This window comes from Rattus norvegicus, chromosome 18, assembly GCF_036323735.1.
Source record: "Rattus norvegicus strain BN/NHsdMcwi chromosome 18, GRCr8, whole genome shotgun sequence".
Taxonomy (NCBI): domain Eukaryota; kingdom Metazoa; phylum Chordata; class Mammalia; order Rodentia; family Muridae; genus Rattus; species Rattus norvegicus.
The window spans coordinates 18596236-18623322 of record NC_086036.1 but is presented as its reverse complement, the minus strand read 5'-3'; positions in this window follow the sequence as shown (position 1 = coordinate 18623322).

Below are 27087 nucleotides of genomic sequence, written 5' to 3'. Positions count from 1 at the left end.
GTTTCAAATCACATATTCCAAGAATGAGACACTTCAGTGAGTTATTTCAATGTTCATTCCCTATTCTTTAAGTCCTGTCTTAATAATTTGAAATATAGAGGTATCAGATGAGGATTACGAAAATTCAGTCTAAGTACAATTGTGGTGGTTTGGCATTATTTGGGTGAATGGCATTATTTGAAAGTGTTTGGTCCTGTAGCCTTAGAGTACATGTGGCCTTTTTGGTAAAAATGAATCAGTGAGGGTCTGCCTTGAGGTTTCAGAAACTCAAGCCAAACCCAGTGGCTTATTTCACTGTATTACTGCTTTTTTGATGATTAAGTTACAGAACTTGGAGTTGCCTGTGCACCACCATTTTCCCTGCTATAATGAGAAGGTACAAAACCTCTGAATCTGTAAGCCAGTCCCAATTAAATGATTTATTTTATAGGAGACACTGTGCTGAGTCTGGCATGGCCGCTTAAAGGGAGATATGACATTGTTCCTGCCCCTGGAACACCACCAGGCCATTGATCCCATGAACCCCATGTATGCTGACAGTTACTGGTGCCCCAAAGTTGGTCGGCTGTATTAACTACTCTACTTTCAGTCTATCTTTCTGGGGAATATACTTCCCCCAATTTCTCAGAACTAATCATTCCGTAGAAAATGAAACAGAAGCAGTTTAAAGAAATGGGGAATAGAGACGGTATTGAGGCTGTGGAGGAATAGAAACAGATCCTCCACTTAGCCTACAGGGTCATGGGAAATGATGTAGACAGTAAAATCATAAGGTACATTAGAAGCTTACAAGGTCCTTTGGGAAATGACTTATTGATGAATTTGGACTTGAATTTGGAACCATGAGGAACCACACGAAACCTACACTCCAGTGAGTGCTGTGTTGATTAGCCAGGATGAACTAAGTGACATTAAGAATAGAGAGTTAGAATGAACTCAGGAAGAAAGGGTATGGATCAAAAAGTGGAAATTTATATATGATTTAGAAATAAATATTGTAAGGAGCAGAGTCCATGACGCTATGGAATTGTTAGGATAAAGAAATGAAGATTAAAGAATTAAAAGATGATGTAGGCTTCCAGTTTCTGCCTGCACCGGGAGCTGACCCTGTGAGACAACACACTGTAACAAATCACTTGGGGAGAGAGCTGGATTCTCAGAAGTAAGGACATAGATGAGAACACCATTTCTGCTCACTCCTGACCCAAGAGGAACCTGTCTGGATCTCTCTGCACATAGGAACCGAGGAGCCATCTGGAACAGGATGCTTCTGGTTTCTGCCTGCACCAGATTCTGCTGGGAGAAAACCTGTCTCCATGTGTGTAGACAGAACAGGCTTGCAAGCGGGTCAAGCCACTGTCAGAGACATCAAGACCAGCTAACACCAGAAATAACCAGATGTTGAGACACAAGGACATGAATCTAAACAATAAACATCAAGGCCATTAGACATCTTCAGAACCCAGTTCCCCCACTACAGCAAGTCCTGGATACCATAACACACCGGAAAAGCATTTTGATTTAAAATCACAATCATTAAGATGTGGGAGGACTACAGGTCTTCCTGGTTGCTGCCGCTGCAGAGAGCCCCTGGGCAGCACCCCACGAGCGAACCTGAGCCTCGGGACCACAGGTAAGACCAAATTTTCTGCTGCAAGAAAGCTGCCTGGTGAGCTTGGGACACACGGAAGCAGAATTTCTCTAGGACCGAGCACGTTCTGTGTTTACCAGAAGTCCCACACCCTCGGATCCCGGCCCGCAGCAGCTCTCTGCTCCCAGACCCTGTGAGAGAGAGACCCAACCACCTGGTCAGGTGGGCACTCCTGAGGCTGCAGAGCGGAAGAGACCAACAACACTGCTCACCCCTGCCCACATCCCTGGCCCAAGAGGAAACTGTATAAGGCCTCTGGGCTCCCGTGGAGGAGGGCCCAGGAGCAGCAGGACACCTGCCTGAGACACCACCGGAACCGGAAAGAAACAGACCGGATAAACAGTTCTCTGCACCCAAATCCCATGGGAGGGAGAGCTAAACCTTCAGAGAGGCAGACAAGCCTGGGAAACCAGAAGAGACTGCTCCCTGCACACACATCTCGGACGCCAGAGGAAAAAGCCAAAGACCATCTGGAACCCTGGTGCACTGAAGCTCCCGGAAGGAGCGGCACAGGTCTTCCTGGTTGCTGCCACTGCAGAGAGCCCCTGGGCAGCACCCCACGAGCGAACCTGAGCCTCGGGACCACAGGTAAGACCAACTTTTCTGCTGCAAGAAAGCTGCCTGGTGAACTCAAGACACAGGCCCACAGGAACAGCTGAAGACCTGTAGAGAGGAAAAACTACACGCCCGAAAGCAGAACACTCTGTTCGCATAACTGACTGAAAGAGAGGAAAACAGGTCTACAGCACTCCTGACACACAGTCTTAGAGGACAGTCTAGCCACTGTCAGAAATAGCAGAACAAAGTAACACTAGAGATAATCTGATGGCGAGAGGCAAGCGCAGGAACCCAAGCAACAGAAACCAAGACTGCATGCCATCATCGGAGCCCAATTCTCCCGCCAAAACAAACATGGAATATCCAAACACACCAGAAAAGCAAGATCTAGTTTCAAAATCATATTTGATCATGATGCTGGAGGACTTCAAGAACGACATGAACACACTTAGGGAAACACAGGGAAATATTAATAAACAAGTAGAAGCCTACAGAGAGGAATCGCAAAAATCCCTGAAAGAATTCCAGGAAAACACAATCAAACAGTTGTAGGAATTAAAAATGGAAATAGAAGCAATCAAGAAAGAACACATGGAAACAACCATGGATATAGAAAACCAAAAGAAGAGACAAGGAGCTGTAGATACAAGCTTCACCAACAGAATACAAGAGATGGAAGAGAGAATCTCAGGAGCAGAAGATTCCATAGAAATCATTGACTCAACTGTCAAAGATAATGTAAAGCAGAAAAAGCTACTGGTCCAAAACATACAGGAAATCCAGGACTCAATGAGAAGATCAAACCTAAGGATAATAGGTATAGAAGAGAGTGAAGACTCCCAGCTCAAAGGACCAGTAAATATATTCAACAAAATCATAGAAGAAAACTTCCCTAACTTAAAAAAAAGAGATACCCATAGACATACAAGAAGCCTACAGAACTCCAAATAGACTGGACCAGAAAAGAAACACCTCCCGTCACATAATTGTCAAAACACCAAACACACAAAATAAAGAAAGAATATTAAAAGCAGTAAGGGAAAAAGGTCAAGTAACATATAAAGGGAGACCTATCAGAATCACACCAGACTTCTCGCCAGAAACTATGAAGGCCAGATGATCCTGGACTGATGTCATACAGACCCTAAGAGAACACAAATGCCAGCCCAGGTTACTGTATCCAGCAAAACTCTCAATTAACATAGATGGAGAAACCAAGACATTCCATGACAAAACCAAATTTACACAATATCTTTCTACAAATCCAGCACTACAAAGGATAATAAATGGTAAAGCCCAACATAAGGAGGCAAGCTATACCCTAGAAGAAGCAAGAAACTAATCGTCTTGGCAACAAAACAAAGAGAATGAAAGCACACAAACATAACCTCACATCCAAATATGAATATAAAGGGAAACAATAATCACTATTCCTTAATATCTCTCAATATCAATGGCCTCAACTCCCCAATAAAAAGACATAGATTAACAAACTGGATACGCAACAAGGACCCTGCATTCTGCTGCCTACAGGAAACACACCTCAGAGACAAAGACAGACACTACCTCAGAGTGAAAGGCTGGAAAACAACTTTCCAAGCAAATGGTCAGAAGAAGCAAGCTGGAGTAGCCATTCTAATATCAAATAAAATCAATTTCCAACTAAAAGTCATCAAAAAAGATAAGGAAGGACACTTCATATTCATCAAGGGAAAAATCCACCAAGATGAACTCTCAATCCTAAATATCTATGCCCCAAATACAAGGGCACCTACATATGTAAAAGAAACCTTACTAAAGCTCAAAACACACATTGCACCTCACACAATAATAGTGGGAGATTTCAACACCCCACTCTCATCAATGGACAGATCATGGAAACAGAAATTAAACAGTGATGTAGACAGACTAAGAGAAGTCATGAGCCAAATGGACTTAACGGATATTTACAGAACATTCTATCCTAAAGCAAAAGGATATACCTTCTTCTCAGCTCCTCATGGTACTTTCTCCAAAATTGACCATAAAATTGGTCAAAAAACGGGCCTCAACAGGTACAGAAAGATAGAAATAATCCCATGCGTGCTATCGGACCACCACGGCCTAAAACTGGTCTTCAATAACAATAAGGGAAGAATGCCCACATATACGTGGAAATTGAACAATGCTCTACTCAATGATAACCTGGTCAAGGAAGAAATAAAGAAAGAAATTAAAGACTTTTTAGAATTTAATGAAAATGAAGATACAACATACTCAAACTTATGGGACACAATGAAAGCTGTGCTAAGAGGAAAACTCATAGCGCTGAGTGCCTGCAGAAAGAAACAGGAAAGAGCATATGTCAGCAGCTTGACAGCACACCTAAAAGCTCTAGAACAAAAAGAAGCAAATACACCCAGGAGGAGTAGAAGGCAGGAAATAATCAAACTCAGAGCTGAAATCAACCAAGTAGAAACAAAAAGGACCATAGAAAGAATCAACAGAACCAAAAGTTGGTTCTTTGAGAAAATCAACAAGATAGATAAACCCTTAGGCAGACTAACGAGAGGACACAGAGAGTGTGTCCAAATTAACAAAATCAGAAATGAAAAGGGAGACATAACTACAGATTCAGAGGAAATTCAAAAAATCATCAGATCTTTTTTTTTTTTTTAAGTGGTATTTCTTTATTTGTTACTCCACAGTCTCATGTAAAGAAAGAAGATAGCATACAGGTATCTTTATGCCTGTAATATGTGCTTGTTTTTTATCCTTGATAATCTCCCTCTCTCTCTTACCTATAAATGAGCCAAATACCTCTGCACCAAGGTTATATTAATCCTGTGTTATTCTCCCCTTCAGATTTAACAGAAGACACCATATCTGAGTGTCAAAGTAAAGTTTTCAGTATCCATGCCATTTATGGTAAAGCTGGCTTGTCGAACTGAGCAGAGATATTTGTATCCATTCCCACCCAGATATACACTTGAGAGAGAGAGAGAGAGAGAGAGAGAGAGAGAGAGAGAGAGAGAGAGAACAAGTTCTCTCAGTTACACGCAGGGAGCTGTCTCCTTAGAGTGAAACCTCATGAAAGCAGTATCTGTTGTTTCCACAATCTTTCTCAAAAACCAGGGGCTTGTATCCTAATTATATTAACCCCAAACTCCCTTAAACACTCCTTTAGGTTTTAACTGTTGCTCTATTAATGTGAATATCTTATGGTTTCTATTGCTGTTTGAGATACCATGATCATAGTAACTCTTTTTTTTTTTTCTGAGTCTTAATTTTATTTCTTTCTTTTTTTTTTTTTTTAACTTGAGTATTTCTTATATACATTTCGAGTGTTATTCCCTTTCCCGGTTTCCGGGCAAACATCCCCCCTAGGAAATGGACAATTTCCTAGACAGATACCAGGTATCGAAGTTAAATCAGGAACAGATAAACCAGTTAAACAACCCCATAACTCCTAAGGAAATAGAAGCAGTCATTAAAGGTCTCCCAACCAAAAAGAGCCCAGGTCCAGACGGGTTTAGTGCAGAATTCTATCAAACCTTCATAGAAGACCTCATACCAATATTATCCAAACTATTCCACAAAATTGAAACAGATGGAGCCCTACCGAATTCCTTCTATGAAGCCACAATTACTCTTATACCTAAACCACACAAAGACACAACAAAGAAAGAGAACTTCAGACCAATTTCCCTTATGAATATCGACGCAAAAATACTCAATAAAATTCTGGCAAACCGAATTCAAGAGCACATCAAAACAATCATCCACCATGATCAAGTAGGCTTCATCCCAGGCATGCAGGGATGGTTTAATATACGGAAAACCATCAACGTGATCCATTATATAAACAAACTGAAAGAACAGAACCACATGATCATTTCATTAGATGCTGAGAAAGCATTTGACAAAATTCAACACCCCTTCATGATAAAAGTCCTGGAAAGAATAGGAATTCAAGGCCCATACCTAAACATAGTAAAAGCCATATACAGCAAACCAGTTGCTAACATTAAACTAAATGGAGAGAAACTTGAAGCAATCCCACTAAAATCCGGGACTAGACAAGGCTGCCCACTCTCTCCCTACTTATTCAATATAGTTCTTGAAGTTCTAGCCAGAGCAATCAGACAACAAAAGGAGATCAAAGGGATACAGATCGGAAAAGAAGAGGTCAAAATATCACTATTTGCAGATGACATGATAGTATATTTAAGTGATCCCAAAAGTTCCACCAGAGAACTCTAAAGCTGATAAACAACTTCAGCAAAGTGGCTGGGTATAAAATTAACTCAAATAAATCAGTTGCCTTCCTCTATACAAAAGAGAAACAAGCCGAGAAAGAAATTAGGGAAACGACACCCTTCATAATAGACCCAAATAATATAAAGTACCTCGGTGTGACTTTAACCAAGCAAGTAAAAGATCTGTACAATAAGAACTTCAAGACACTGAGGAAAGAAATTGAAGAAGACCTCAGAAGATGGAAAGATCTCCCATGCTCATGGATTGGCAGGATTAATATGGTAAAAATGGCCATTTTACCAAAAGCAATCTACAGATTCAATGCAATCCCCATCAAAATACCAATCCAATTCTTCAAAGAGTTAGACAGAACAATTTGCAAATTCATCTGGAATAACAAAAAACCCAGGATAGCTAAAGCTATCCTCAACAATAAAAGGACTTCAGGGGGAATCACTATCCCTGAACTCAAGCAGTATTACAGAGCAATAGTGATAAAAACTGCATGGTATTGGTACAGAGACAGACAGATAGACCAATGGAATAGAATTGAAGACCCAGAAATGAACCCACACACCTATGGTCACTTGATTTTTGACAAAGGAGCCAAAACCATCCAATGGAAAAAAGATAGTATTTTCAGCAAATGGTGCTGGTTCAACTGGAGGGCAACATGTAGAAGAATGCAGATCGATCCATCCTTATCACCCTGTACAAAGCTTAAGTCCAAGTGGATCAAGGACCTCCACATCAAACCAGACACACTCAAACTAATAGAAGAAAAACTAGGGAAGCATCTGGAACACATGGGCACTGGAAAAAATTTCCTGAACAAAACACCAATGGCTTATGCTCTAAGATCAAGAATCGACAAATGGGATCTCATAAAACTGCAAAGCTTCTGTAAGGCAAAGGACACTGTGGTTAGGACAAAACGGCAACCAACAGATTGGGAAAAGATCTTTACCAATCCTACAACAGATAGAGGCCTTATTTCCAAAATATACAAAGAACTCAAGAAGTTAGACCGCAGGGAAACAAATAACCCTATTAAAAAATGGGGTTCAGAGCTAAACAAAGAATTCACAGCTGAGGAATGCCGAATGGCTGAGAAACACCTAAAGAAATGTTCAACATCTTTAGTCATAAGGGAAATGCAAATCAAAACAACCCTGAGATTTCACCTCACACCAGTGCGATTGGCTAAGATCAAAAACTCAGGTGACAGCAGATGCTGGCGAGGATGTGGAGAAAGAGGAACACTCCTCCATTGTTGGTGGGATTGCAGACTGGTAAAACCATTCTGGAAATCAGTCTGGAGGTTCCTCAGAAAATTGGACATTGAACTGCCTGAGGATCCAGCTATACCTCTCTTGGGCATATACCCAAAAGATGCCTCAACATATAAAAGAAACACGTGCTCCACTATGTTCATCGCAGCCTTATTTATAATAGCCAGAAGCTGGAAAGAACCCAGATGCCCTTCAACAGAGGAATGGATACAGAAAATGTGGTACATCTACACAATGGAATATTACTCAGCTATCAAAAACAACGAGTTTATGAAATTCGTAGGCAAATGGTTGGAACTGGAAAATATCATCCTGAGTGAGCTAACCCAATCACAGAAAGACATACATGGTATGCACTCATTGATAAGTGGCTATTAGCCCAAATGCTTGAATTACCCTAGATCCCTAGAACAAACGAAACTCAAGACGGATGATCAAAATGTGAATGCTTCACTCCTTCTTTAAATGAGGAAAAAGAATACCCTTGGCAGGGAAGGGAGAGGCAAAGATTAAAACAGAGACTGAAGGAACACCCATTCAGAGCCTGCCCCACATGTGGCCCATACATATACAGCCACCCAATTAGACAAGATGGATGAAGCAAAGAAGTGCAGACCGACAGGAGCCGGATGTAGATCGCTCCTGAGAGACACAGCCAGAATACAGCAAATATAGAGGCGAATGCCAGCAGCAAACCACTGAACTGAGAATAGGTCCCCTATTGAAGGAATCAGAGAAAGAACTGGAAGAGCTTGAAGGGGCTCGAGACCCCAAAAGTACAACAATGCCAAGCAACCAGAGCTTCCAGGGACTAAGCCACTACCTAAAGACTATACATGGACTGACCCTGGACTCTGACCCCATAGGTAGCAATGAATATCCTAGTAAGAGCACCAGTGGAAGTGGAAGCCCTGGGTCCTGCTAAGACTGAACCCCCAGTGAACTAGTCTATGGGTGGAGGGCGGCAATGGGGGGAGGGTTGGGAGGGGAACACCCATAAGGAAGGGGAGGGGGGGAGGGGGATGTTTGCCCGGAAACCGGGAAAGGGAATAACACTCGAAATGTATATAAGAAATACTCAAGTTAATAAAAAAAAAAAAGAAAAAAAAAAGATGTGGGAGGACTGTAAAAAACATAAATAACTCCCTGAAAGAAACACAGAACAACACAGGTAAACAGGTAGAAGCACTTAAAGGGGAAACACAAAAACCATTTAAAGAATTATAGGAAAATATAACCAAACGCATGAAGGAATTGAACAAAACAATCCAGGATATAAAAATGAAAATAGAAGCAATAAAGAAATCATAAATGGAGACATAAAATCTAGGAGAGAGATTAGGAGTCATAGATGCAAGCATTACCAACAGAATACAAGAGGGAGAAGAAAGAATCTCTGAAGCAGAAGATATCACAGAAAGCATTGACACAACCATCAATGAAAATGTAAAACACACCTAATCCAAAACATCCAGGAAATCCGGAACACAATGAAAAGAAAAATACGTAAGAGAGTAAAGATTTTCAACTTAAAGGGCCAGTAAATATCTTCAACGAAATTATAGAAGAAAATTTCCTTAACCTAAAGGAAGAGATGCCCATAAACATACAAGAAGCCTACAGAACTCCAAATATATTGGACTAGAAAAGAATTCCTCCTGTCACATAATAGTCAAAACACCAAATGCACAAAATGAAGAAAGACTATTAAAAGCAGTAAGAGAAAAAGGTCAAGTAACATATAAAGGCAGACCTATCAGAATTATACCAGACTTCACAACGGAGACTATGAAAGGCAGAAGATCCTGGATTGATGTTATACAAACCCTAAGAGAACACAAATGCCAAACCAGGCTACTGAATCCAGCAAAACTCTCAATATAGATGAAGAAACCAAGATATTCATGAAAAAATCAAATGTACACATTATCTTTCAATAAATCCAGAAACATGCTAGAGTAGCCATTATACTATCAAATTATATTGACTATCAATCAAAAGTTAGCAAAAAAGATAAGGAAGGGCTCTTTTTATTCATCAAAGGAAAAATCCACCAAAATGATCTCTTAATCCTGAATATCAATGCTCCACATTCAAGGGCACCTATATTTTTAGAAAAAACCTTACTAAAGCTCAAAGCATACATTGCACCTCACATAATAATAGTGAGAAAAATACACTGAACTCTCATCAATTCACAGATCATGGAAACAGAAACAAAACAGAAACAGAGAGAAACTAACAGAAGTTATGAACCAAATGGATTTAACAGTTGTATATATAATATTTCATCTTAAAAAAAAGAATATACCTTCTCAGCACCTCATGGTACCTTCTCCATAAATTATGATATAATTGTTCACAAAACAGGCCTCGACAGATACAAAAACATTGAAATATTACCGTGTTTTCCCATCAAATCACATGGACTAAGGCTGGTCTTCAATCACAACAATAACAACAGAAAACTCACATACACATAGAAGTTGAACAACACTCTACTCAATGAAAACTTGATCAAGAAAGAAATAAAGGAATAAATTACAAACATTTTATAATTTAATGAAAGTGGAGGTACACCATACATAAACATATAGGACACAATGAAAGCAGTGCTAAGAGGAAAACTCAGGGCTCTGAGTGCCTCCAAAAATAAACAGGAGAGAACATCCAATAGCAGCTTGACAGTGTACCTAAAAGCTCTAGAACAAAAAGAAGCAAATACACGAAAGAGGTGTAGATGGCAGGAAATAATCTAACTCAGGACCAAATAGAAACCAAAAGAACTGAACAAAGAATCAACAAAACCTGGAGCTGGTTCTTTGAGAAAATCAATGAGATAGATAAACCCTACCAAGAATAAATGGAGAGCTTACAGACAGTATCTAAATTAATAAAAGCAGAAATGAAAACAGAGACAATTAACAAGAGAAATTAAAGAAATTCAAAGAATCATCATATCCTACATCAAAAGCCTATACTCAACATAACTTGAAAATTTGGAGAAAATGAACAATTTTCTAGACAGATGACAGGTACCAAAGTTAAATCAGGATCAGATAAAACATCTAAACATTCGCATAGCTCCTAAAGAAATAGAAGCCAATAATGGAATGTATAATATATTTTTCTGTCTGAATCTTTCCTAAGCTGAATTAACCTGGTGTCTACATCTCATCATAATGCCAAAACAAAAAGATTTTTATACAGAGAATTCACTGTTGTATTTGAAGCCTTGTTTCTCAGAGCTGTCAGTTGTAGAACACATTCTATTACGTGGAGTCTGACATTCGAACTTTGAAACAAACATTGGAAACACACACACACACACACACACACACACACACACAAACACGCACGCACGCACGCACACATGCACATGCACGCCCGCACACACACACACACACACACACACACACACACACACACACACACTTGGGGGGAAGGAGAGAGAGAGAGAGAGAGAGAGAGAGAGAGAGAGAGAGAATATTAAGTCTTTATTGAACTTGGAAGTATTTGAAACTTTCATAGACTCCACCTAGAAAATGTATATACTTTTCACATTATATATATATATATATATATTATATATATATATATATATATATATGCATATGCCTTCCCACACTACATAATCACAGGTGCCATAACCTGAAATATTATGTTTCGAATATAAATGAAAATGGAAAAAAGTATTTTCTCTAATCATCATTGTAATTATGACAAAGACCAATCAGTAGAAAAGAAGACATTACCCCTAAACTTCAAAGCCATAAACAAAGAAACACAAAAGTACCTGCAAGGTGCCAAGAAAGAAAAGAGCAAGGCTCTCATGTAAATGAAAATGTGTGAGGGGATGTTCTATTTTGTCAAAGGCTTTTTCAGCAGATGAGATAATCATGTGATATTTTTCTTTCAGTATGTTTATATGATGGATTGTGTTGATGAATTTTCATATATTGAATTATCCCTACATCCTTAGGATGAAGCCTACTTGAACATGGTGAATGGTGTTTTGATGTGATCCTGGATTTAGTTTCTAAGAATTTTATTGAGTATTTTTTTATCAGTGTTCATCAGAGAATTTGGGCTGAAATTTTCTTTCTTTTTGAGCCTTGTGTGCTTTAGATATCAGGGTGATTGTGGCCTCATAAAATGAACTGGGCAGTGTTCCTTCTATTTCTATTTTGTAGAAGAGTTTGAGGAGTACTGGTATTAGATCTTCTTTGAAATTTTGGTAGACTTCTCCACTAAAACCATCTAGCCCTGTTTTTGTGGTTGTTATTGGTTTGTATTGTTATTGGTTTTTGTTGTTGTTATTGGTCATTATGAAGTAAGTCATAATGATTTTTTTCAAACTCCCTTTTTCTGTTGTCTCTCCCTTTACATGTCTAATTTTGTAAATTTGGAAACTGTCTCCATATCCTTTCGTTAGTTTGACTAAAGGTTTGTATATATTGTTGATTTTCTCAAAGGATGAGTTCTTTGTTTTGTTGATTCTTTGGATTGATCTTTTTGTAATTGTTTGATTGCAGATTTGATTTTGATGATTTCTTGCCAACTCCTTCTCTTTGGTGTCTTTGGTTCTTTTTTATTCTAGAGTTTCTGATGTACTGTTATGTTACTTGTATGAGAACTCTCTACTTTCTTTATGAAGCAATTGCTGCTATGAACTTTCTTCTTCGCACTTCATTCATTTTACACCATAACTTTGAGTATCTTGTGACTTCATTTTCATTGGATTTCAGAAAGTCTTTAATTTCTTTATTTCATCCCTCATCAATTGATCACTGCACATAGAGTTATTCAGTTTCAATGCTAATGTGAGCTTTCTGTTTTTCCTGTTGTTATTGAAGTCCAGCCTTATTCCCATGGTGATCAGCGATGATATAAGGGGTATTCGATATTTTCATATTTGCTGAGAGATGCTTTATGCCTGATTATATAGTCAACTCTTGAGAAGATTGTACCATGAGGTACTGAGAGGTAGGCCTATTCTTTTGTCTGTGGGTAAAATATTCTATAGATATCTGTTGGATCAAGAAAAGTCTATGACAAGTCACGTTCTGTTATGTGTTCTGGAAAGGTCAGGGATGTAAGGCACATACATAAACATAATAAAAGTAATATGCACCAAGACAATAGCCAATATTAAATTAAATGGAGAAAAATGTAAATCAATCCCACTGAAATCAGGGACAAGACAAGGCTGCCAACTTTCTCACTATGTATTCAATATAGAACTTGAAGCTCTATCCAGATTACTAAAACAACAAAGGAAGATTGAGGTGATACAAATTAGAAAAGATGAAGTCAAAGTACAGCTATTCCCAGATGATGTGATAGTATACGTAAGCAACCAATACAATTCTACCATAGAAGTCCTACTGCTGATAAATCCCTTCAGCAAAGTGGTGGTATATAAAATTAATTCAAAGAAATCAGGAGTCTTCATTTATTTAAATGATAAATGCAATGAGAAAAATTAGGGAAACAACACACTTTAAAATAGTCATGCATAGTATAAAACCTTTTGATCTAACAAACTCTAACACAGCTAGTGAAAGACCTGTATATCAAGAAATTTAATCTCGAGGAAGGAAATTAAAGAAAATAGCAGAAAATGAAAGATCTCCCATGGTAATGGATTGGCATTGATTATCATAGTGAAAATGACCACCTTACCAAAAGCAATGTATAGGTTCAAAGAAATTACCATCAATATGACAACATATTTTTTACAGACGTTGAAAATTGAGCAATTCTCAACTCCATATGGAAAAACAAAAGTCCCAGAATAGCTAAAACAATCATGAAAAATAAAAGAACTTCTGAAAAAAATCACCATCCCTGATCTTAAGCTGTACTACCAAACAATAGTGATTAAAAACTATATGATATAAGTATACAAATATACAGCTTAATCAAAAGAATAGTATTTAAGACTGAAAAGCAAATAGACATATACCTACAAACACTTAATTTTTGACAAAGAAGCCAACAATGTACAATGGAAAAAAGACAGCATCTTCAAAAAACAGTGCTGGTCTTACTGGACATTTATATTTAGAAGAGTGAAAATAGATCCATATTTATCACTCTGCACAAACTCAAGTCCAGCTAGATCAAAGACCTCAACATAAACTCAATCTACTAGAAGAGAAAGTGAGAAACAGCCTTGAATGCATTGGTACAGGAAACAATTTCCTGTACCAAAAACCATTTGGCTCAGGCTGGAAGATAAATAATTAATAAATGGGACCTCTTGAAACTTAAAAGCTTCTGTAAGGCAAAGGGCACTGTCAATAGTACAAAACAGCAGCCTTCAGATTTGGAAAAAATCCTCACTAATTTTACATTCCACAGTGGTCTAATATCCAAAATATATAAAGAATTCAAGAAGTTAGACTCCAAGAAACCAAATGATCCATTTTAAAAAGGAAGTACATAGATAAACAGAGAATTCTCAACAGAGCAATCTTGAATTGCAGAAAGCACTTAAAGAAATGTTTAACATGCTTAATCATTGAGAAATACAATACAAAATGACCCTGAGATTCCACCTCACACCAATTATAATGGCTAATATAAAAAACTCAAGTGACAGTATATGCTGGCAAGAATTTGGAGAAAATGGATCACTTTTCCATTGGTAGTAGAAATGGTAATTTGTACAACTACTCTGGAAATCAATTTCTTTGTTCCTCAGAAAACTGGAAATAGTTCTACCTGAATAACCAGTCATGACCATGCTGGGCATGAACCCAAAAGATGCTCTGTCATATCACAAGAACACATGTCCCACAATGTTCATAGCCGTATTTGTAATAACCCAAAACTCAGATGTCCATCATCAGAAGAGTAGATAGAGAAAACATGGTTCATTTGCACGGTGGAATACTATTCGGCTATTAAATCAAGGTTGTCATGAAGTTTGCAAGGAAATATAAGGAACTAGAAAATACCATCCTGAATGAGGTTACTCAGAAGCAAAAGGACAAGCATGGTAGGTACTTCTAAGTGGAAATTATCTTTTAAGTACAGGATACCCATGATATATTGCAATGATGCAAAAAAAAAGAATAAGAAAAAGCTAAATATGAAGGAAGTTACAAGGAATGATGTTTGAATCTGGTATAGAAGGGGGATTAAAATAGTCACAGGAAACAGAGGGACAGAGGAAACTGTGTGGTAGAAGGGTTGCGGAGGTGGAAGGAGAATGGGAGTTTCCTGATCAGATTTGTGGAGAGACTGGAGAGTGGGCCAGAAGGTCAGGAGGAAAAATGGAAATATGCAACTGCCAGTGTTGGGGTTGGGAGTTGGACTTCTATGATTGGGTGAAGGATCTCAAGAATGTTCCAGAAAACTGGGATGGAGGAGGCTTCCAGGAGTGAATGAGGGTGACCTTAGCTGAGACTCATAGAAATGAGGATATAGAACCTGAGGAGACCATTACCTTTAGACAGGTAGTATGTCCAGTTGAGTGATAAGTACCCTAACCTACCCACTAAACTTTTGACTCTAGATTTCTCCTGTCTAAAAGAAATGCATATAGAAAGATGGAGATGAGACTGAGGAAATAACCAATAACTAGTCCTAGTATCCCCAACCCATGGACAAGCACCAACCCTGACACTATTCGTTATATTCTGTTATGCCTATATAACTGTCCTTCAAGATGTTTCACATAGCACCTAACTCAGACAGAAGCAAAATCCCACAAAAAATCATTGTTGGGCACCTGAGGACACCTATGGAAGAATTGTGGGCAGAATTTAAGATCCTTAAGGGGATAGGAACTCTACAAGAAGACCAGCAGAGTCAACTAACAGATCCTGTGAAATTGAGAAAATGCTTTTTATAAAATTCTCTTATTTATAAAAAGAGAATCTCTAAATTTGCCTCAATCTCAAGGAAACTACTTGAGTAAACACTTTGCCTCTAAGAAATTAGCTGTATTTACTCCAAGTCGTACCTCTCACTGTATAGTTTTCTTAGCTTTGACTATGCACTCATGACAAAATCTAGGAGAGAGGATTCAAGAGAATGTCAGAATCATTACTCCAAAATATAGTCATCACAGGGTCTGCCTGCCCACTACTCATTTGCTCTTCTTCCTTTTTTTTCTTTTTTTTCAATTTTTAATTGAAAAACACATTTACATAATAATTGGATCTTTATTCCTGGAGAGTCCCTTTGCTCTTGTAAAGTCTTCCTCTTCTGCAGCATTTAATATCCAGCTAGAAACATCAATGCTGATTGCAGTGGATAGACTGTGATGTCACAAATGGGAGATTATGACTTCACAAGGGAAATAAGAGAGCATGACAGCTTCAGGAGCCTAAGATCTTTTATTTATAAGTGTGCCTCTCTTAATCAAAAGGGGAGTGAAATACCAAGTATATAAAAAAAGACAGCAGAACGGTAGCTAAATAAATGATCTTCAGAAATATCCTGGCAATGTCACTTTCTCTTTAGAGGATTCCTGAGAAATGGTGTAGATGGAGTATATTTGAGATGCCAAATCTCCCTATACCTAGCCCTTTGAAAAATATCCAGCCCTGGGGTAATTTCAACTCTAATCCTGCCCAAGAACAAGGTCCAATAGTGTGTACTACATTGTGGAGCAGAATCATAACTGTGGCCTGCTGCACTTAGTGTTCTTCAGACAGTACCTTGGTAGGAATCACCTTCAACCCCTTAACTTCTTTTATATGATGCCTGACAAAATCCAGCTTTGAACACAGGGAAAACCTTTCTATGAATGCTATTTTTGGTTCCTTTCTCAAAATGTCACTTTGCTATATTCAATCTAAATATCACATAAGATTTTAATAAGATACAATTCTCAATTTAGGCAATTATTTTACAAGTTAAAACTTCATTAATAACAATAAATGATACATTCTAAAATATCACCGTTAATTCAGCCTCATGTGTGTTTTCCTGGGTCACAATAAAATATACAGTTCTCTTTCCTATCTTTATCTGGTCTCTGGTCACATGCCTCACAAGAAACAACTTGATGAAGGAAAGTAATTTTTATCCTGTAATTTAAAAGTGCACCCCATAAGAACAACAATGCTAGCCAACCAGAGCTTCCAGGGACTAAACCACTACTGAAAGGCTATACATGGACTGACCTAGGGCTCCAACTGCAAATGTAGCAGAGAATAGCCTTGTTGGGGCACCAGTGGAAGAAAAAGCCCTTAGTCTTGCCAAGATTGGACCCCCAGTGCAGGGGAATATGGGGGGAGGGCAATAAGGGGGAAGTATAAGAGGAATCCCCATATGGGGGAGGGGGAGGGGGAGGGCAGGGAATGGGGGCTTATGGACAGGAAACCAGTTAGGGGAATAACCTTTGAAATGTAAGTAAAGAAATATATCTAATAAAAAAATTGCAAATATGCACAATTCATCATGAAGGGGAAGACATTATAGAATCATTCTGGTGGGATGACTGAATAGGAAATAGAGTTTTGGTATAAAACATTGAGGCCAACCCAGAGTAACTGCTTCCTTCAGCAAAAATTCACCTCCTGAAAACAGACATGGTTCTACAATCTTTCAAACTTGTGCCACTAGCTGGAGAACAAGTGTTCAAATATCTGAGCACAAAGGGTACATTTCACATTACAATAAAACAATCTTACAAGGTAATACCAAAGATGGTAGCCTTGGAAGAATCAAACTACATAAAACTGTGCTAGGTTCACCTAAAATTCCTTTGACTTGAACCTCTTAGACCACTGTAATGGGATTAAGAAACACATCTGTAATACAGTTACACACATCATGGGATTTGTCAAAAGTATCCTTGACTTTTTTTAAAGGTGAACTTGGCATGTGATAAAGTTTATTTCTTTGAGTTTTTTTTTCACAATAATTTACCGTCTTTGACAAATGCATGGAGTCAGGTATCACCCACACTAAGGTCTAAAAAGAAATGGTTTTATTCCCCTAAAAAGTCACCCTTGAAGCCCCTTTTCAGTTAATCATTCTCAACTCTGAGAATTCCATGAAAAATCCTCATCTGTTTCCTAACCCTTTTACTTTCTGCTTTTTACAAAGCCATGAAACATTAAGAATAGCTTACTTATTATTAGAACATAAAAATTTTATTTTCTCAGTATTTGTATTCTAGTATTGGTAACCTTCAATATGAAGTCATTCCCTAAACTCCCAGGTACTGTACCCTCTTCTTTGTAATCATCCTTTCTATAGTTAAGAAACCTATGTCTCCAACTCTTCCATGAATTTATTTAATCATGTACCTCCCATAGACCAATGCAGTATATAGAAATACCTGCCCATTCTGCAGAAGAGACAAAATTAAAGCATTTTTGCACTTAAAGAAGCCTGCCTTTCACTTTCTTGGTTAGTCTCACATCAAGGTATTTTATATTATTTGTCACTGTTGTGAAGGTGGTTGTTTCCCTAATTTCATTTTCAGCCTGTTTAATCTTTGAGTAGAGGAAGGCTACTGATTGGTTTGAATTAATTTTTAACTAGCCATTTGGCTGAAGTTGTTTTTCACATGAGGTTTAGGACTTCTCTGGTGGAATTTTAGGGTCACTTAATTACAATATCATATCATCTGCAAATAGTGATTTTTGACTTCCTTCCTTCCAATTTGTATCATTTTGCCCTTCATTGTTGTGTAATTGATTTGACTAGCACTTTGAGTACTACATTTAATAGGCAGGGAGAGAGTGGGTAGCCTTGTCTAGGCTCTGATTTTACTGGGATTGCTTCAAGTTTCTCTCATTTTAGTTTGATGCTACTGGTTTGCTGTATATTGTTTTTACTGTGTTTAGGTATGGGCCTTGAATTCTTGACTTATTGATATTAAGCAGTTCTATATATTGGAATAGTCTCATTTACCTGGTCACAACAAATTCATTTCAGTATCTTGTTTGTGGTGTTCTTGTTCTCATTCTTCAGTGAGTGCCTATATTTTTCATGCTCCTAGATGTACTACAGATGTAATTTTACCTAATACTTCCTAACCAGATAATCATTGAATAAGCATGTTAGTTCACATTATGTTTAAGCCTTCCCTTAGGCAGCCATTCAGAGGCTCTTTTGTGGGATATGACACCCAATTCCTCTCATACGTGCTGTAAGTCTAGAATTTGTTCTCAGCAATCTACAAAGTCAGATGTTTTCTTTCCTTTCCCTAACGACTTCTCCAATGGCCTGAAGCTATAATTATATTGTCTCCCTCCCTACAAAGCATTTTTTTCTTGATTGACAATAGATGTGGTAGATTCTTAAGGATCTTTGTTGGCACATTCCGTTCTCTGGGTGCTTAGAAAGTGAGTTCTGTGAAATCACAGCAACATTCTAAAGCTACAGAGGGCCCAAGAGCTTAGAGCTTTTGTTTCTTGGGGACAACGTATCAAATACATTCTGTATAGTTTCATTAGTTTCCTTTCTACCCTTTCAATAATTTCTTTTTTTATTGGATATTTTATATATTTGCATTTCAAGTGTTACCCTCTTCCTTGATTTCCTGCTCTCACATCCCCCCTTTCCATGACTTGCTATTTTCTCTGTCTCCATTTGTTTTCTCCAACTTCTCAATTTGGTAGGTTTTAGGATGTACATCATCCTTTTCTTCATATGGAAGATGTGAGATATGCACAGGGAGATCTCTGTAAGAAGCCATATTTTCCCATGCTTAAACAATAAAATGTGGTAGTATTCATGACTAGTAAATGACTTTATCCCTTGGATGTGGAAAGATTCTTGCAAGAGTATTGGCAGTATGTGACTTCTTTTCTTCTAATGATAACATGAGCACATTTTCAAGATAATTTCCCATCTTTTCATTAGAGAGTTATATGTATTCTGGGGTGAAATCCTGTAGTATCATGTGAACTCCAGTTTGTCCATAACACACACTGGCCTCACATTTCACAATAACTTGCATTCAACTTTAGCTATTTTCCCCAAATCTTTATATAGTAAGGTGTCTGGATATCATGACATTAGCTACATTCTGACACAGGTGACCAATTCTCAGGACTGGTATCTATATTCAAATACTTTTCTCTGTCATGTTTCATTATTTGATTACACTAACCCCTTACTTCTATTAAGATCATCAAATTCCAGTTTGTCCAACGTTTTTTTTTTCTGGTTACAAATGTAAAGATGTTTAGATATTGTCTTTTCTATGACATAAGAAGTCTCTGAAATTATACTTCTACTTTAATTAAATGAAAATTTCTGCTGCTCACCACAAAAAAATCACTTAAAGGCTTGTGCAGTTATGACTAGATCTTGAATATTTACTTTTCAAAGAACAGACTTGATATTTTTGTTGTTTCTGCCAGGTAATTTTTGTTGTTGTTTTATTTTATGGACCTAATTACAAAATTCATTACAAAAGCCTGAGCTCTTGGCTCCAGTGAACTTTGACAGATGGACAACGAAGTCAGGGAAGGAAAACAGAAGCTTAAAATAGTCCCTACAATATGCAAACATACAGGTACTTTGGAACTAATTTTATCAAAATGTCTTACTGTTCAAATACCTCTCCACAAAATATACAGCATTCAAGGAATGAACCAGTTCAAAAGAGACATAGATATTGAAAATGCATGGCTGTATGTAGGGCAATTTCTAAATATGTGAATCATTACACAAATGCTAATCCTGGAATAGACAGATTTTAACAACCAATAATTAAGCAAGAACAGAAGCAACACACAAGAATAATACCATTTGGTTTCTGACACAAAACCACTTAAATTTGAGAAGTAAATCCAAAGGCAATTAGAGGAAATGGAAGATTTGAGTGTTAAGGGGTGAGGGTTTCAGAAATGTTATAGAAGCTTACAGAGGCTTTTCTGCAAGGTAACTGTTTACAGATATTTGATTTTTATTGCCTTACTACATAGTCTTAGCTGGCACAAATCTCAATATTTAGGCAAGCTAGCCTTGAACACAGAAACATATGTCTATCTCTACTTCCTGAGTTGTGGGAATAAAGGAACTGTCATGCTAACCTTCCTCTTATCATTTTATGTTTGAAAAAAGTTATTTTTGTACAATATATTCAGATCACAGTTTTCTCCAAGATTTCTTAACCTTCCCACCTATACAAATTCACAGCTACACTCACTTTCTTTAGAATACAACTAGGAAAAGAAAACAAAGGAACAATACATAATATTTAAATCATTGAACACATACACATACACTACATAAAGACTTAAAATTGGAAACAATAGTAAATAAGTAAAAGAGCACTAAAATTTTTAAAAAAATTTCCAAAGTAATAAGAAACAAACACGCAAAATCTACAAAACTTGTATAAATTTGTTTTGTGTTGGATATCTATTGTAATGGACTGTTTTTTTATCATTCTTAATTAGAAGAGGCAACAAAAGTTAGGCAGTGGGCAAAGTGAATGCAAATTCGCACCCCTAACCAAAAAAAAATATTTGTAATTGATACTTGCTGGTTAAAAGAAGAATATTGTTTTCTTTTTTTTAAGGGCCTTGCACTTGCTAGGCAAGCGCTCTACTCCTGAGCTAAATCCCCAACCAAATATTGTTTTCTTAAATGGACTGTATCACTCATAATACTAAGTAGGTACCATGCCTAGGAGTCAAAGGGAAACACAGAAGCACAAAACATATTCTTTTTTTACATGTATAGCAATTTTCTTTCATTTTGGTTGGATTTAGAGTTATCTGTTTATTTTGTTTTGGTTTTGTTTGTAATCTTTTGCTTAATTTTTTTAATTTTCATTTATTTACTCACTGACTTATTTTCTCACCCATTCATTCATTCATTCCTTTTTTTCTTTTTCTTTTCTTTATTTACTTTTTAAAAACTTTTTTGGGGGAGAACATGAAGGTGGTGAATTAGGAAAGTGGAGAGTTATTGGAATGTATTGTAGAGGGAAAACATAGTCAATATACATTGAATGAAAAATATTAATAAAAATTTAGAAAAGCAATCCACAGACCTACTTAGCTTTAAGCCTTGTATAGTACAGCGATAACTCGGTCAGCCAATATATTCTCACGGAAGGTAAGCACCAGCTGTCTACTTGGACTTAATACATCTCAGTAGGAGGGGATTTGTATCTGCTTCGCAACCGAAGAAAACTACCACTGTCTGGAGAGATAAAATACCCTAAAAAGAGGGTATACCCTAAAAAGAACCTGACTGTTATTTTTAAAAGAACAAATATTCTTATTGCTCTAAAGATATTTTTTCTTATGCCCACAGATACCTGTAACTCTCACCTCTCTTCCAAGAATTGTCTTCTTTCATTAGATGGATACTACTACGGAGTTCTACAACTAAGTACACATAGGCTTCCCACTCAAGTGATGTATCTAAAATACAACTCCCTTATACCCAAGGCTTGGGAAGATCATGGGAAAACAGGCAAAGAGACTGTAAGAGCCAAAAGACATGGATATATGACTCCACATATTGCCTTCTTGACATAGTAGGGAAACTAGATACATGAAGCATCAACAACAGATTTTCCTAAAAAGACCTGGACAATAATATCACCATTTGACATACAAGTGTGACTAGAAATAAATCGCAAGGCCCAACTCCTAAATAAAATATACATATAATAGATACTAATACAAATAATATATATAATTATATATATATATATAATTATATATTATATATTATATAATATATAATTATGTGTTTCTATGAATGAGTTTCCTAATAGGTTATCTAATCCCTAATGTTTAACTCTAAGCACGTGTATATTATGGTAACACTAAATGAGCATTGTAGAGCTTGTGGTGGTCTTAACAGGTATGGTCTCAAAGATTCATGTGTTTGAATGCTTGGCCCAGGGGGAACTATTATGAAGTATGGCCTTGTTAGAATACCTGTGGCTTTGTTGAAGGAAGTATGTCACTATGGGGACAGGTTTTGAGGTTCTATATTCAAGGTCCTCCCAGCATGTAATCTAATCCTCTTCTGCTGCCTTTGGATCAAGTTGGAGAACTATCAGCTCCTCCAGAACCAGGCATCCCTGAATGCTATCATGGTTCTCACAATAATGAGAATGGAGGTTTGAATTTGTAAGCCAGCCTCAATTAAATGTTTTCCTTTGTAAGAGAAGGCAAGTTATAATTATTATGTGTCTTTACAGAAATGGAGACCCTAGGACAGACAGAGTTAGACACAAATATATACACAGACACACAGACACAGACACACACACACACACACACACACACACATGAAATCTTTAAAAACTAAAACAAATTTAGTTTGCATTCAAATTGTAAAAATTTGAATTATAGAGAACCGAAACTAAATGTATTTATTTTAAAATACAGCAAATTATACTTTTGAAATAACTTCTATTTATAACTCTAGCTAAAATGTTTCAGTATTTTCTGATAAAAATATGATTACTTTAACATTTTTCTTATTTGTCACCCTATCCTTATACCGGCCAGATTGTAAAGTTTTTTGTTTGTTTTTTGTTATTTTTTTTTATATTTGGTGTTCAATATAGGTTTACTCAGTTAAATATAAAGCTCAAAGAATGAAAAGGAGCAATGTGTGCTCCTTCCTCAACTTCAATGTGTATTTGGAAAGATTCTTTTCCATTTAGAAATACAGAAGACTACTCACATGCACATATTACAATGTGAAAGAAGCTTTCCCAGAGCCTTGCATGCAAGAAAGAAAGAGGAACCCTTGTAAGAAAGATTGTATGTTCTTCTTCCCCTTCTCCATGATAACCTCAAATTGAATGTGTCTGTGTGCACTGAATAGCAGTCTTTACAAGCTGGGAGGCTGGAGAATGTAACTCACACACTATCTCCCACACTTTTAATAAAAGTTGCCTGTTACTTTTGAAATCACATAACAGAATTCAGAGCTTAAGAGAATTGATTTTCAAAGCCATGTCCCTTTATCCTTTGTGAGACCCAATAAAATGCTTTCACACAATAAAATCACACATTTCAAAACACCAACTGCAACATCAAATTGCATACTTTTACTGCATCTCTACATGAAATATACTTTATATTAATGAAAAAATCTCCAGATATGATGCTGAAGGGACTGTGCAAATACTGTGTTGAGTCTGCTAGATCTGAGGAGGTCCTTAATGAAAACTATAGCTTGGTACAGTGGCTGTGATCCCAGGCCATTTGTACATGGATTTTAAAATATAATAATTCAAGATGAGATTTCCATTGACTCATTATAAAGAACAGAGCATTATTAAATGTTGCAACTTGTTGGTTTGTGTTTTAGTCTATTCACACTAAACAGCAAAACTAGATCAATTTGTTTCTCGGTTGAATTAGTTTTCTTGTGAGCACCTCCAGCGTGCATTCAAGAACAACTTCTCAGAAACAAATTTATTTCCCTGAAATGATGGTCTTTATTGGCAACATCTAGTTCTTTTAATTTTACAGTTGGTTTCCCAGCTCTGATCTCTGTTTTCATGAAGCATGAGCAAAGTCCTAGAACAGTTAAATGTGCTTACCGTGTAGTTTATGAATTAGGTGCTTCTTCAAGTTGGCAAAAGACATAGAATAAAATGCCATTTGCAGTAACTCACTCCCCTTTCTAAAGAGAACAATTATTTTGTCCTGCATGTGTCATAGCTTGGTATTAAACTTTAATTGGCACTCAAACAGAGAGAAAGAGAAAAAGAGGGGGAAGGAAGGGAGGGAGGAAATGAGGAAGGGAGGGAAGGAGGAAGAGAGAGAGAGAGAGAGAGAGAGAGAGAGAGAGAGAGAGAGAGAGAGAGAGAGAGAGAGAAGTGAGGTGGAGGAAGGAGAGAGAAGTTACTTGAACCACTAATTTATTGTGAGTAATGCATACAATGAGTAAATCCATTAAGTAACTGTGTTACCAATATATCAAAGAAATAAACAAACAATATATTTGGCACTGGTGTGGAACCTGCAGGAGTGTGAACATTTAGACAAATGCAATATAGATATACGTTTTGAAAATTCAGAGCATGTGGCACCTCTGTCAGAAAGTAGGGGTTTCTTTTTGATCTAACCTGTCCATTTACTACTGATGTGATTTAGTTGGTGTTTGTAACAAAGGCAACTTGGTTTTTTGGGGCACCTTCTGCAGCATTAGATGAAGTGAAACAACACAGCTGTATTGTAAATGACTCTACCAGCTCTGCCCAGAAAAGCGAGATCTGCCTGAGAGGGACTGCCATTAGTAGGTAAGTGAGAAGTGGCAAGCTCTGTCTCTTTAAGGGTCTTTTAGTGTCCACTCTACTAGCTCTCACTACACTGCCTGAATCCATTAAGACAGAAATGTTACCTCCATGAAATGTTTTTGTAACTAAAGAGGACATTCAGAGCTTTAATCAGTGACAGAACATCTAGTCTAGCAAGACAGAATGACATAGGGTACTCTTCTCCCTCTGCTGTTGAGCAAATATCCCTTAAAGAATAATATGGTATACTCTTATTAAATTGCCATTGGTTGATATATCTGAATAATAATAATTCTGAAAATATTTAATGTAAATATTTGTGTCGAGTGAACTCTTATCTTTACTCTGTAGATGCCTGATCTACAATAGTTCAGATAATACCTTTAGGTTGTGGAGATAAATGTCAGCTTGTTTCAGATTGACCATGGGTCAGGATAATGTTAGTGTCTTCAAAAGGAAAAAAAAATGATCTTATCTATCTTCAAAACATAGGCAGAAGCTGCTCTGTGATGTCTGCTCCCTCCTATTTCAGCAACACGCCTAAAGGGACACTCAAAGATTTTGTAGCTTGAGATACAAAACAAGGTAGCCAGATTGTGTAGTTGAGGTCTGTATGCCTTTAAAGGTGTGTGGGGGGGTGCGTGTGCGTGTGAGTGTGTGTGAAAATAATATATGACAGGAGAAACTGTGCCCACTATAATATACAATATACTAACAGATATATAAGGTATTAACATCTGAAAAATGACCCCTTAAGTGGTTTAGTTTCCAGGTATATAAAATTGGGAAAGAATAAAAGCTCAAAGTGTGTAAAATTAAAATAGATCTTAGAATGTTTCTATTCCACATGGGTGCCCAGAAAACCAGAGAAGGCCTGTGGCTCAAAGAGTGGAACTGCAGCCAGACTAACTGGAGGGCACAAAGAGAGTATCCAAATTAACAAAATCATAAATAAAAAGGAAAACATAACAGAAACCAAGGAAATTGAAAAAATGATCAGATTCTATTACAGAAGCGACAAACTGGAAAATCTGGAGGAAATGGACAATTTTCTAGACAGATATAAGGTACCAAAGTTAAATCAGCACCAGTTAAACTATCTAAATATTCCAAAAAGTCCTAAATAAATAATAGCACTCATTAAAAGTCTCCCAACCACACAAAGCCCAGGACCAGATAGATGGGTATAGTGCAGAATTCTATCAGATCTTCATAGAAGACCTAATACCAATACTTTCCAAAGTATTCCATAAAATAGAAACAGAGAAAACACTAAATAATTTCTTCTATAAACCCACAATTATGTTCATACGTAAAACGCAAAAAGACCCAACAAAATAAGAGAACTTCAGACCAATTTCTTTTATGAATATCGATGCAAAAATAGTCAATAAAATTCTTGCAAACTGAATCAAAGAATACATCAAAATGATCATCATGATCTAGGATCAAGGAGACTGAAATCTATCAATGTTATCTACTTTATAAACAAATAAAATTTATAAATTTAATTCAAATAAATCAGTAATCTTTCTCTACTCAAAGGATAACCAGGCTGAGAAAGAAATTAGAGAAATGACACCCTTCACAATAGTCAGAAATAATATAAAATACTTTGGTGTGACTCTAAGCAAGTGAAAGAGCTGTATGACAAGTCTCTGAAGAAAGAAATTGAAGAAGATCTCAGAAGATGGAAAAATCTCCCATGCTCATGGATTGGCAGGATTAATATTGTAAAAATGGCCATCTTACCAAAAGCAATCTACAGATTTAATGCAATCCCCATCAAAATCCAACTCAATTCTTCATGGAGTTAGAAAGAGCAATTTACAAATTCATTTGGAACAACAAAATGCCAGAATAGCAAGTCTTCAACAATAAAAGAACTTCTGGGGTAATCACCATCCCTGACCTCAAGCTGTATTGCAGAAAAAATAGTGATAAAAACTGTATGATATTGGTACAGAGACAGGCAGGTAAATCAATGGAATAAAATTAAAGACTCAGAAATGAACCCACACACCTATGTTCACTTGATCTTTGACAAAAGAGCTAAAACCATTCAGTGGGGAAAAGATAGCATTTTCAACAAATGGTGCTGGTTCAACTGGAGGTCAGCATGTAGAAGATTGCAAGTA